Here is a 12,022-nt window from a genome sequence, read left to right as displayed (position 1 = left end):
ACGTAATTCTGTTTTTTTTAACCTGTTATCGCTTTGTCATTATGGGGTATTGTGTGTAGATTGATGAGGAAAACATTAATTGAATCAATTTTAGAATAAGGCTGTAACATAAAATGTGGAACAGACTATGAGGTCTGAAAACCTTCCGAATGAACTGTACATTCTTTGGTTGGTGCCTTCATTGATAATGTCCCGGCTTTTAAGGTAAAGTGGGAAACTATCCCCCCTCAGAACAATGTCCAATTGCTGACACAAAAAAAGCTACATTTGTCAAAAATGTGGTATGTGGATGATGGTCATGCTTAGGCAAACAAACTTAGAAAGAAAATAAGTAGCTACAGTTTACACTTTTTTAAATATTTAATGAAATTTAGTTTTTGAAAGAACTGAAGTACTGAAGATTAGTGTGTTAAAATCTATGTAACACATTATATTTAGATTTTTTTGTATTTAACTCTTAAAATCTAAAGTCTAGTCTCTTATTTAAAAGAAACATTTCAAATATCGAAACAAAATGGCATTGCCCATCATACTATTAATATCCTCACTATGATGAGGTTTTAATCTAATGTCCCTCTTTTCATGTTCGCAACAAATAATGTCCGAATCATCCTAAAGTGTAACTCGATGAGAAATTAAGAATTAAAATGAGCTTCTTCTATAGGAACAGGTCCTGTCTTCATTAAATAGCAGAAAACAAATCATTCAGTCAACATTCATTCCGGTTATTGACTATGGCGATATTGTCTACAGCTGCCACTGTATTGAAGCCATGGGAGAAATTTTCAGTATACATTATTGCATTTTGTATCAGATCGTAGGCTGGCCCTCTGAAGATAGATGCATTGCACAGCTTTTTTCTAAAAAGTTACCAGACCCGGACTCAGGGATGGCTAACCCTGGAGATGCCTTTAATCTCCACCGAGTTAGGTTAATCTGCTTTTAGTTTTTCTTGCGCCTCTCATGTGGAGTGATCTCCAAAACTCTTTGGAGTTGGTGCCTCTAGGGCAATTCAGGCAGATGTTAGAGGGCCTTTTTACTGAAGAATGTGTTGGTTTCATTTGATTGCGTTTTCCTTTTCATATTTTGTGTTTGCTTTTCATGTCTTGTGTGTAATTGATGTTTATATACCTGTAGATAAGATGAGTATAGGTTCATTGTTGTTTATTGATGTGTTCATGCAGGGTTCATCTGCAAAATAGACTGTGTTCTCAGCATGACTCCCTGCTTAAATAAATAAAGGTAAAATATTAATATTTGTAATACATTGGTAAAAACCACCAGCGCTTAGTTTTGTGGCATTACACATTTCTGAATCTGAAAGCCGGATCGAGAAGTAATACCGTAAAGAACCACACAGCTTAAGAAATAAGATCAGGGTTCCTCCAAAAGAAGGAGAAGTTATTAAGGCCAAACGCAGTGGTAATGATTTGTTTGGCCTGCCAACGTCACTGGAGGAAAATGAAGGTCTTCGGTTTGAGGTTTTATATACTTTTCCAGCAAGCCACACTATAGTTCATGAAGTTAAACACACCAATATTAGCATCTCTCTCGGGAGTCTCCTTAATCAGCATGCCACCACTCGTTGAACCTTTTTTAATGGAGATGGACTAATTGTGTTGCAAACGGGGGAGTATGCCATTGATATAATGAAGGCAGTTTTTGGAGACAGAGTGGTTGCAGAGGTAGTAAAAAAAGTCTCCCATCTCCTGAAGGTTCGACCTCGGGGCAGGGAATTCCAGTACCTGGTTGACTGGGAGGATTATGGCCTGGAGGAGAGGTGCTGGGTCCCCGCTAGGGACATCCTGGACTTCCACCGCCAGCACCCCGTTTAACCAGGTATGCGCCCAGGTAGGAAGCCAGGTGGCGCCCCTAGAGGGGGGGATACTGTCACACCCTAATCTGTTTCACATGTCTTTGTGCTTGTCTCCAACCCCCTCTAGGTGTCGTCCATCTTTCCCATTATCCCCAGTGTATTTATACCTGTGTTCTCTGTTTGTCTGTTGCAAGTCCATTTTGTTCGTCAAGTCTACCAGCATTTCCCTCTTGTCCGTGTTCGTACTTTCTAGTTTTCCCAGTTTTGACCATTTCTGCCTGCCCTGATCCTGCCTGCCATTCTGTACCTTGTCATACCACCCTGGATTATTGACCTCTGCCTGCCCTGACCCGAGACTGCCTGCCGTTCTGTAACTAATGGACTCTGATCTGGATTATTGACCTCTGCCTGCCCTGACCCGAGACTGCCTGCCGTTCTGTACCTTATGGACTCTCATCTAGGTTATTGACCTCTGCCTGCCCTGACCCGAGACTGCCTGCCGTTCAGTAACTAATGGACTCTGATCTGGATTATTGACCTCTGCCTGCCCTGACCCGAGACTGCCTGCCGTTCTGTACCTTATGGACTCTGATCTAGATTATTGACCTCTGCCTGCCCTGACCCGAGACTGCCTGCCGTTCTATACCTTATGGACTCTGATCTGGATTACTGACCTCTGCCTGCCCTTGACCTGTAGTTTTGCCTGCCCCCTGATCTAGTATTACACTTGTGTTACTTCAACGCTGTCTGCATCTGGGTCTTCTCGTGAAACATGATAGAAGTGGATATATCTTCTGAAAGAGCACTGATGCCTCTCTAACCCAGCTCACCATTCTTCCACAAGAAAGTGAAGTGATAAACAAATAGAGGTGATGCCTACTGCTGGCCTGGTGAGGTCTGCATGGCTACCAAATGCCATTGGATAATGATAATGATGCCTCAATTACTTCTGAGAATCTCCACATCCCCCCCTTCTCCTCCCTCCCATCAGAGCAAATTTGTCAAAAGCCCAATGATCGTCCAGCGTAATTGTCCAGACCAGGGGGCATTATTGTGGCAAATTAAATAACCTGATTTTAGAGAAGAAGGGAAGAGAGGAGAAAAAAATAGTCTTGGCATGGTTTTGCCCGAGCCTCTGAGCGGTCCTGTTTGAATCCACTCATAATGAGACACTACATGCCCATCTTTGTGATTATGACAATACAGAGAGAGAGGGAGGGAGGCGACAAGGAACTTTGAGACTAGTAGGGACAGAGAGGGGGTTGGTGGAGATGTAAACTTACGGGGAAACCAGAGAGGGAGCCAATGCTTTAAAAGCACAGTCCAATGAGAGGGGGCACTTTAAAGTAGCGCCACGTTAAACGGCTGCAGGTAGCCTAGTGGTTAAAACGCTGGGCCAGTAACTGAAAGGTTGCTAGATTGAGTCCCTGAGCTGACAAGGTAAAAATCTGTCGATATGCCCCTGAACAAGGCAGCTAACCCACTGCTCCGAGGCTGTCATTGTAAATTAAGAATTTGTTCTTAACTGACTTGCCTAGTAAAATAAAGGTTCAATTAAAATCACATCTCCAAGACAAAATAGAGGAAGACTCTGGGGAGGAGAGTTTTGTATCCTTAGCTTTGTCTCTTCAGGATGAAGGGAATATAAGGGTCTGGGGCAACATACCATTCTGATAGGTGAAGCAGAGTATAGCAGCAAGCCAATAGGGAGTGAATGACTAAGATGTCAATCAAGTGAGTAGTTACTGCATGTGGGCATGTAACTAAGCAAGCAAATGCCTGTGGAATTTGAATAAAGTTATCAGGACCATAGAACACAATTAACTTTAAAAGAAAGGTCATGTGCCATTTACCACTGACTAGTCACAATGCAGAGATATTACATTTCTCTGAATCATGAGTGCAGCTTAAACATGCAAATTTCCCAGTCAACATCCCATTTGTTTAAAAAAATATTTGAAAAAGTCAAACAGCGGGGGATGTAATCACACCGAGGAGAGAAAATGATTGTGTTTGCATTCCACTAAAGAAACGAGAAGGAAGCAGGTTTTTTTTACAGACAGGGTCATGTTCATTACTCACCAAATGGAAGAAAACAGAAAAATACTGCAAGGGCCGACCTCGATTCATCCAATGAGAAAATCAAATCTTTTGTTGCAAAATGCTTTATAACCTATTTCAGTTGTGTGTCGTAATGAACAAGAACCAGGCCCTCTCTTAGTCTTTTCGGTTGTCTGGGTGATAACTTTGACTGACTCTCTGCACAGCACCGTCTGGAATACGATACACAGAAATGCCTTTAACTGAAGTGGAAAGACTTTTCTTTTTCCCCCTGGCAAATGCATACCACTCCGCAGTATGCCTCCTTCCTATTTTTATCACATCTCATCTTCGGCACGCAGGACAAACTGCCAAAACATTGGGAGATTGCAGCCCAAACATAGAGAATTAAGTCACATGAAGTGGCTTGCGAAAGTATTCACCCCCTTGGGCATTTTCCCTACTTTGTTGCCTTACAACCTGGAATTAAAATAGATTGTTGGTGAGGTTGTATCATTTGATTTACACAACATGCCTACCACTTTGAAGATACAAAATATTTTGGGGGTGAAACAAACAAGAAATAAGACAAAAAAATCAGAAAACTTGAGTGTGCATAACTACTCCCCCCCCCCAAAGTCAATACTTTGTAGGGCCACTTTTTGCAGCAATTACAGCTGCAAGTCTCTTGGGGTATGTATCTATAAGCTTGGCACATCTAGCCACTGGGATTTTTGCCCATTCTTCAAGGTAAAACTACTCCAGTTCCTGCAAGTTGGATGGGTTACGCTGGGGGTACAGCAATCTTTGAGTCATACCACAGATTCCCAATTGGATTTAGTTCTGGGCTTTGACTAGGCTATTCCAAGACATTTAAATGTTTCCACTTAAACCACTCGAGAGTGGTTTTAGCAGTATGCTTAGGGTCATTGTCCTGCTGGAAGGTGAACCTCCATCCCAGTCTCAAATCTCTGGAAGACTGAAACAGGTTTCCCTCAAGAATATCCCTGTATTTAACACCATCCATCATTCCTTCAATTCTTACCAGTTTCCCAGTCCCTGTCTATGAAAAACATCCCCAGAGCATGATGCTGCCACCACCATGCTTCACTGTGGGGATTGTGTTCTCGGGGTGATGAGAGGTGTTGGGCTTGCACCAGACATAGCGTTTTCCTTGAGGGCCAAAAAGCTTCATTTTAGACTCATCTGACCAGAGTACCTTCTTCCATGTATTTGGGGAGTCTCACACATGCCTTTGGCGAACATCAAATGTGTTTGCTTATTTTGTTCTTTAAGCAATGGCTTGTTTTCTGGCCACTCTTTCGTAAAGCTTGGATAGGTGGATTGTACGGTTTAAAGTGGTCCTATGGACAGATACTCCAATCTCCGCTGTGGAGCTTTGCTGCTCCTCCTTTATATCTTTGGTCTCTTTGTTGCCTCTCTGATTAATGCCCTCCTTGCTTGGTCCCTGAGTTTTGGTGGGCGGACCTCTCTTGGCAGGTTTGTTCTGGTGCCATATTATTTCCATTTTTTAATAATGGTTTTAATGGTGCTCTGTGGTATTTTCAAAGTTTCTGATATTTTTTTTATAACCCAACCCTGATCTGTACTTCTCCACAACTTTGTTCCTGATCTGATTGAATAGCTCCTTGGTCTTCATGGTGCCACTTGCTTGGTGGTGCCCCTTGCTTTGTGGTGTTGCAGACTCTGGGGCCATTCAGAGCAGGTGTATTTATACTGAGATCATGTGACAGAGCATGTCACAATTAGATTGCACACAGGTGGACTTTATTTAACTAATTATGTGACTTCTGAAGGTAATTGGTTGCACCAGATCTTGTTTTGGGGCTTCATTTAAAGGGGGTGAATACATATGCACGCACCACTTTTTTGTTTTTTATTTTTTATAATGTTTTGAATCAAGTCTTTTTTTTAAAGTTCACTTCACCTATTTGGACACTTTTTGTATGTCCATTACAAGAAATCCAAGTAAAAATCTATTTAAATTACAGATTGTAATGCAACAAAATAGGAAAAACGCCAAGGGGGATGAATACTTTTGCAAGGCACTGTAGGTGTGAGGGGTGGTGGGCAGCGGAGAGGTATTTTCCATGTGGATCTGCTGGGGCCTAGTGTGGACTGTGGGGTCTGACTGAGATCTCTGTCACACTGTGGTGATATGCAGGGTCGAGTTCATCATGCCCAAATGGGATGAAACAAGGAGGGACTACCTGGACTTGTCCAATAAGAAACATTCCATTATATGGGGCTAGTCCACGTTGGGTTATGACATTACTTGTGCCATCATGAGGCAGACCTGAAGGCGAGATTAGGGCTTTGAGTAGTGACTGAACTGCACTGCTCAAAAACAAGAGCCGGCTTCACAGGCTGCAGGCTGTGAAGTCCAAATCCCTATCTCCATCCATGGCTAATTTAGGAATGAGATAATTTTAGCTAGCTTAGTAGCCACCTGAGGACAACGACGCAACAATTCAAGTTTTTTGTCAATGATGTTTGGTTTCTGATGTTATGTGATTGACACTACTATCTTATCATACTGCAGCCGTGTCTTTTTAATACAATACTACTACTACTACTGCTACTACTATTACTACTACTACGATCTTATCATACTGCAGTCGTGACTGTTTAGTCCAATACTACTACTACTACTACTACAACACCTACTAGTACTACTACTACTACTATTACTAGTATTACTACTACTACTACTACCATCTTATCATACTGCAGCCGTGTCTTTTTAGTACAATACTACTAGTACTACTACTACTACTACTACTACTGCTACTACTACTACGATCTTATCATACTACAGTCGTGACTGTTTAGTCCAATACTACTACTGCTACTACTATCTTATCATACTGCAGCCTTGTCTTTTTAGTACAATACTATAACCACTACCTTTACTACTACTACTACTATCTTATCATACTGCAGCCGTGTCTGTTTAGTCCAATACTACTACTCTCTTATCATACTGCAGCCGTGTCTGTTTAGTCCAATACTACTACTACCTTATCATACTGCAGCCGTGTCTGTTTAGTCCAATACTACTACTCTCTTATCATACTGCAGTCGTGTCTGTTTAGTCCAATACTACTACTACCTTATCATACTGCAGCCGTGTCTGTTTAGTCCAATACTTCTACTACTACTACTACTACTACTACTACTCTCTTATCATACTGCAGCCGTGTCTGTTTAGTCCAATACTACTACTACTACTACTATCTTATCATACTGCAGCCGTGTCTGTTTAGTACAATACTTCTACTACTACTACTATCTTATCATACTGCAGCCGTGTCTGTTTAGTACAATACTTCTACTACTACTACTATCTTATCATACTGCAGCCGTGTCTGTTTAGTCCAATACTACTACTCTCTTATCATACTGCAGTCGTGTCTGTTTAGTCCAATACTACTACTACCTTATCATACTGCAGCCGTGTCTGTTTAGTCCAATACTTCTACTACTACAACTACTACTTCCTCTGTCCATTAAAAAACAATGTGGAATTATTTTGTGTTAGCACCTAATCTTTCTTGCAGACTACCTGGGCTAAATCTTATGTCAGCTTTTTTAGAAGTGTAAGCCCAGGGGTCTTGAGGCCTAAGAGTTTTACTTGCCTGTTCTTTATGGGCTTAATAGTAAAGACATGTATTTTAACAGAAGCATGTATTACCTTTTAATGTTTTCTTCTGAATGTCAAACAAATCACTTCAAAATTAGGCTACCTGCACACGTTCACCCACTCCAAACAGAAGGAGACATTAGATACAAAACATTCCTCTTGTTAATTGATGCGTCTTGCTGACAAATGTACCTCGTTTAATATAAAGAAAAGTTGGGACACAAGAAAAGTGGCTAAATTACGGGACGCAAATACAACTGTGTCTGTCCGGTTACCCAAGCTTATCCGTGCGGGAAACTGTGAGGGCCGAGTTGATAATGTCGCAAGTTTGCTACTGGGCACAGAGAAATACAAATGGTATCCATGAGTTAATCTGACTCTTGGGAAAGAGACACAGAGCCTCATCGCCAATATCAAATTATCCCTTAAAAATCCTACAGCAGGGCTATTCAATTCCGGTCCTGGAAACATTTCTGGTTTGGGATTTTTGTATGCGTCTTGAAAGGACCGTCCCGTTTATGGTTCTTCAGAGACCTTAAAATGGTTCCCCTATGGCAGTGTTTCCCAACCCTCTCCTCGGTCCCCCCCAAACGTTTCACATTTTAGTTTTAACCCTAAAGGACTGGGTTGGGCATCGCTCTTGATCTTGTGAAACCTCAAATGTTGACAAATTAAACAAAATAAAAACGTCTTAAACTTCACATCAGTGGATACATTTCATTTAAGATGTACTTTTAGCATTAGCGAATATGCGGCCCAATTAACACAACATACACGCAGACTGTATATACGCAGAACATATAGCCGTGTCAAACCATTATGTGATTTTACAATATGACTCTTATAGAAATCAATCAAGATCCAATTGTGAGGTGTCGACATAGGTAGCTTATCTGCTGGCCAGATTGCAGACACACCGATACTCCATTTTCATTTTTATCATCTACGATGTTTGCTCGGTATTAGACACGAGGTAGGCTTGCAGTAGGACCCTACTGGAAAATTCACCTGTAATGTTCAACAATTGAATCCTGCCTTAAGCCTTAATGGCATGTTGTCAGCACACATCTGTTGTTTCAGACCGAATTGCAAACATTTGAACCATAGGATAGGCCTATAAAGACAAAAAATAAAATAAGTATCGTCTAATAAGGGAGGGGTGTGCACAAGCAATTTATGCCAGGGGAGGTCAACAGAGGAGATGCCTGTGCCATTCTACATCAAATTGAATTAACTGTAGCGAGAAACATCTAACCAACCCTTTAGCCTGCCTCAAATGACAAGAGCGAACAAAAGACAATTTAAAAATTGTCACCAAAATATGACCTGGATTGTATTGTAATACTGAAGGCTATAGCATATGACTCAAATGAGTATATAAAAGGGTCATAATAATAATAATAACAATCATATTAATAATTACAATAATAATTTGTATTATAAACAACAGGCCTAATAATAATAAATTGTGAAATTTCGAAAGAGATATAGACCTACCTTTTTAGGTAAAATAAGATAAACAAGCCTAAAAAACAATCATCTAAATTACAGGCCTCCAGGCTATGATACCATGTAACATATTCATGTAAACGTGTAAAAGTGTTTTCAAATATCAGTACATATCCAAAAGGCCTAAATTGAACATGTGGGGAAATACGGTCAGTCACAGCATGTATTGATCAATGCGAGTTTCCCCAGTTTGACACCGCTCAGGGAGGCGATTCTGAGAGCCAAAACTGCACAAGTATCCTGTAGGCGTATGGCCTAAATGTTGTCAACAACTCGGGCCCAGCTTTATTAAATATCACCAAGCCATGTTCATATAATCTTCTTTTTGTTTATAACTTATTAGTTCCAACTTACTACAACACAAGGCGAGACAAATTGGGGTCGCTAAGGTCTGGAAGTTTAGCAAGAATGGAATAATTCTCGCCGAGTGAGAGGTCTCCTCAAATTCATGCAGGCATTTATTTTAAATAGCACTCAAATCAAAAGGCAATAAGATCAAGGTCTATTTTATTTACTGTGAAAAATACCTTCCTGAATTGATAACGATTCTCGAAGCTGGGCCTGCTTTCTTTTTGCAAAGACTTGACAAATGTCCGCTGGTGACACCGACAATTGAAAAACTGTCCTCATTGACACAAATGATTGATCATAATGCGTAGAAAACGGAGGAGGTATACAACCAACGTACTCGCCTACTCGTTTACAGCACGGTCATTTCACCATGCTTGCTAACATAGCGGTGAGATAGAAACAACCAATATGCCTTCATTAGAAATGTAACATGCCTTAAATCTGAAAAGGTTGATTTGGGATTAACAAAGGCCATATAAAATGTTTTTCAGGGGCTTATGCTGATATTAAAAGCAACGACTTCTTAAATAATGGTAAATATCTTATGCGTTCAGATTCGTTAATAGGCTGCTGATGGATTAAACTCATAGGCTATACATTTCACTGAGTCCTCACTGGTTTAAACGTTCATCTGCTCGAAGTTCTGCATGTGCAATGACCAACCGCTACATGTCCATAATCGAAACTCATCTTGAAATAATTGATAACACCCATATCAAAAAATGAATCCTCGTTCGAGTCTGAAAATATGTGTAATACACATTATTGCTTTACCTTTTATTCAGAAAACAAATAACACCTAAATTGATTATATACATTTACAGAAAAAGCCAACTATATTCATGGATGCGCAATTAGCAAAGCAATCGGAAAGATATCCGAATCCAAGCTGAGAAACATCCTTCTTCATACACAAACATCTACACGATGTTCACAAAAATTGTAATTACTTTTTTCCGTATATGAGAACAGCAACAGTCCATAAAGTACCTTCTTGCACAAGAAGCATTATTGATTACCATTCCCCGAAAGAGGAACAAAACACCACAGTAGTTAAGCGGACAGAGAGGAAAAAACGACTTCGTGAATGCATTTTCTTCTAAGATAAAACGGACGGATAAAATGCTTCATGAAAATAGCAATTTCTTTCCAAGTTCACATTTGAACGTCTCCCAAGGTTGTGCGGAATGTGCGCAGAACTCGGTCTCTATTCTGTGCTCCTTCTAGCGCCATGACCAGTGCTAGAGCGCCCACTATTTCAAAAGACAGGAATATTATTTCACAAGACTTGGAAAAACTCAATAAAAAAGTTACTATCCCATTCGAAAACTTTTAGCTAACTTTCGGGTAACGATTCTGCGCCGTTTCTTAACCTCCGAGAAAATAAATCACAACGACTCCACAGCGCAGTTTGTATGGACATGTTTTTTCTCTCATATATTTAATACAAACCACCAGCAGTGTTTCTCAGCATATATGAAAGTTCTGAAGTTGGGAACAAGTAAACCCGAGGCTGCAACAGCGAGCAGGCTGGAGACACGAAGTAGGATGTTTTAAGGTTACTATTCACACAGAGAACGACATTATATCTAGGAGACAAAGACCCGTCTCCAAAGGAACTGATAAATGTCAATGACACATTGGTGACGAGAGTTCGAGCCGCCGATCGAAAGAAGGGAAAAATACCTACTTTTGGCCAGTTTTCTCGCCCTCGCCTTGGATCGCATCTTGTCGGCTTGTAGATTCCTCTCGTCCTCCGTGAGCCCAGAAGCAGCAACAACACTATCTTCATCTCACAAGCATAGTCAGTTTGGACACCTTCGCACATGCGCACAGGCCATTCAATCTGACACCCTCGTCAGGGACAAAAAACTTTGCAATCTATTCATCATTATCACTTTTTTGTCCTATACTCTCCTCTTTAGATCACTTATCTCTTTCCTCCTCCTTCCTCTGAGCACCATCTCGGAACCCCCCTCCCTCTCCGGTACAACCGCTACTGCCACCAACAGCACCTTCTTGACTACCGCTTTAAGAGCAATAACTTATTTTTCCCAAACCCGTGGGATCCCGACTAGCAGTGGACACAGCATGGTAGCCTATGTGATGGGGTCAAGGTCCATTCCTCAACTGCAAGGTGATTTTTATCAAGTATCACTACTGATCATTCAAAATGATCACATCAAAAATCTAATTTAAGGTCAAGTAAAAACAATACGGAAAAAAAGAAATAGCTTACTATTGTTATTACTGGCTATAATTATCAGCCTATTTAACATTATTCTATGATAATGAATATGATGGCTTTATTGTTACCGTTGATCTTCTCATTATTAGTGTTGCTATAATAATGAATTACGAGAAAGATAGGCCCTATTCTATTACAGATAGGCTCTATTCTATTACAGATAGGCTCTATTCTAGATAGGCTCTATTCTATTACAGATAGGCCCTATTCTATTACAGATAGGCCCTATTCTATTACAGATAGTCTCTATTCTATTACAGATAGGCTCTACATTCTATTACAGATAGGCCCTATTCTATTACCGATCGGCCCTATTCTATTACAGATAGGCTCTATTCTATTACAGATAGGCTCTATTCTATTACAGATAGGCTCTATTCTATTACAGATAGGC

General features: G+C 40.6%; 1 pseudogene; it reads right to left on the bottom strand.

Annotated features, from left to right (window-relative positions):
* The window catches only part of LOC135527408 (histone-lysine N-methyltransferase PRDM16-like), a 472,536-nt pseudogene extending 461,175 nt beyond the window's left edge, over window positions 1-11,361 (bottom strand).
* Window positions 11,362-12,022: the final 661 nt, after the last annotated feature.

This window comes from Oncorhynchus masou, chromosome 33 (genome assembly GCF_036934945.1).
Source record: "Oncorhynchus masou masou isolate Uvic2021 chromosome 33, UVic_Omas_1.1, whole genome shotgun sequence".
Lineage (NCBI taxonomy): Eukaryota > Metazoa > Chordata > Actinopteri > Salmoniformes > Salmonidae > Oncorhynchus > Oncorhynchus masou.
Note: the sequence above shows the minus strand (reverse complement) of the source record. Positions and strands in the feature narration are given on the sequence as shown.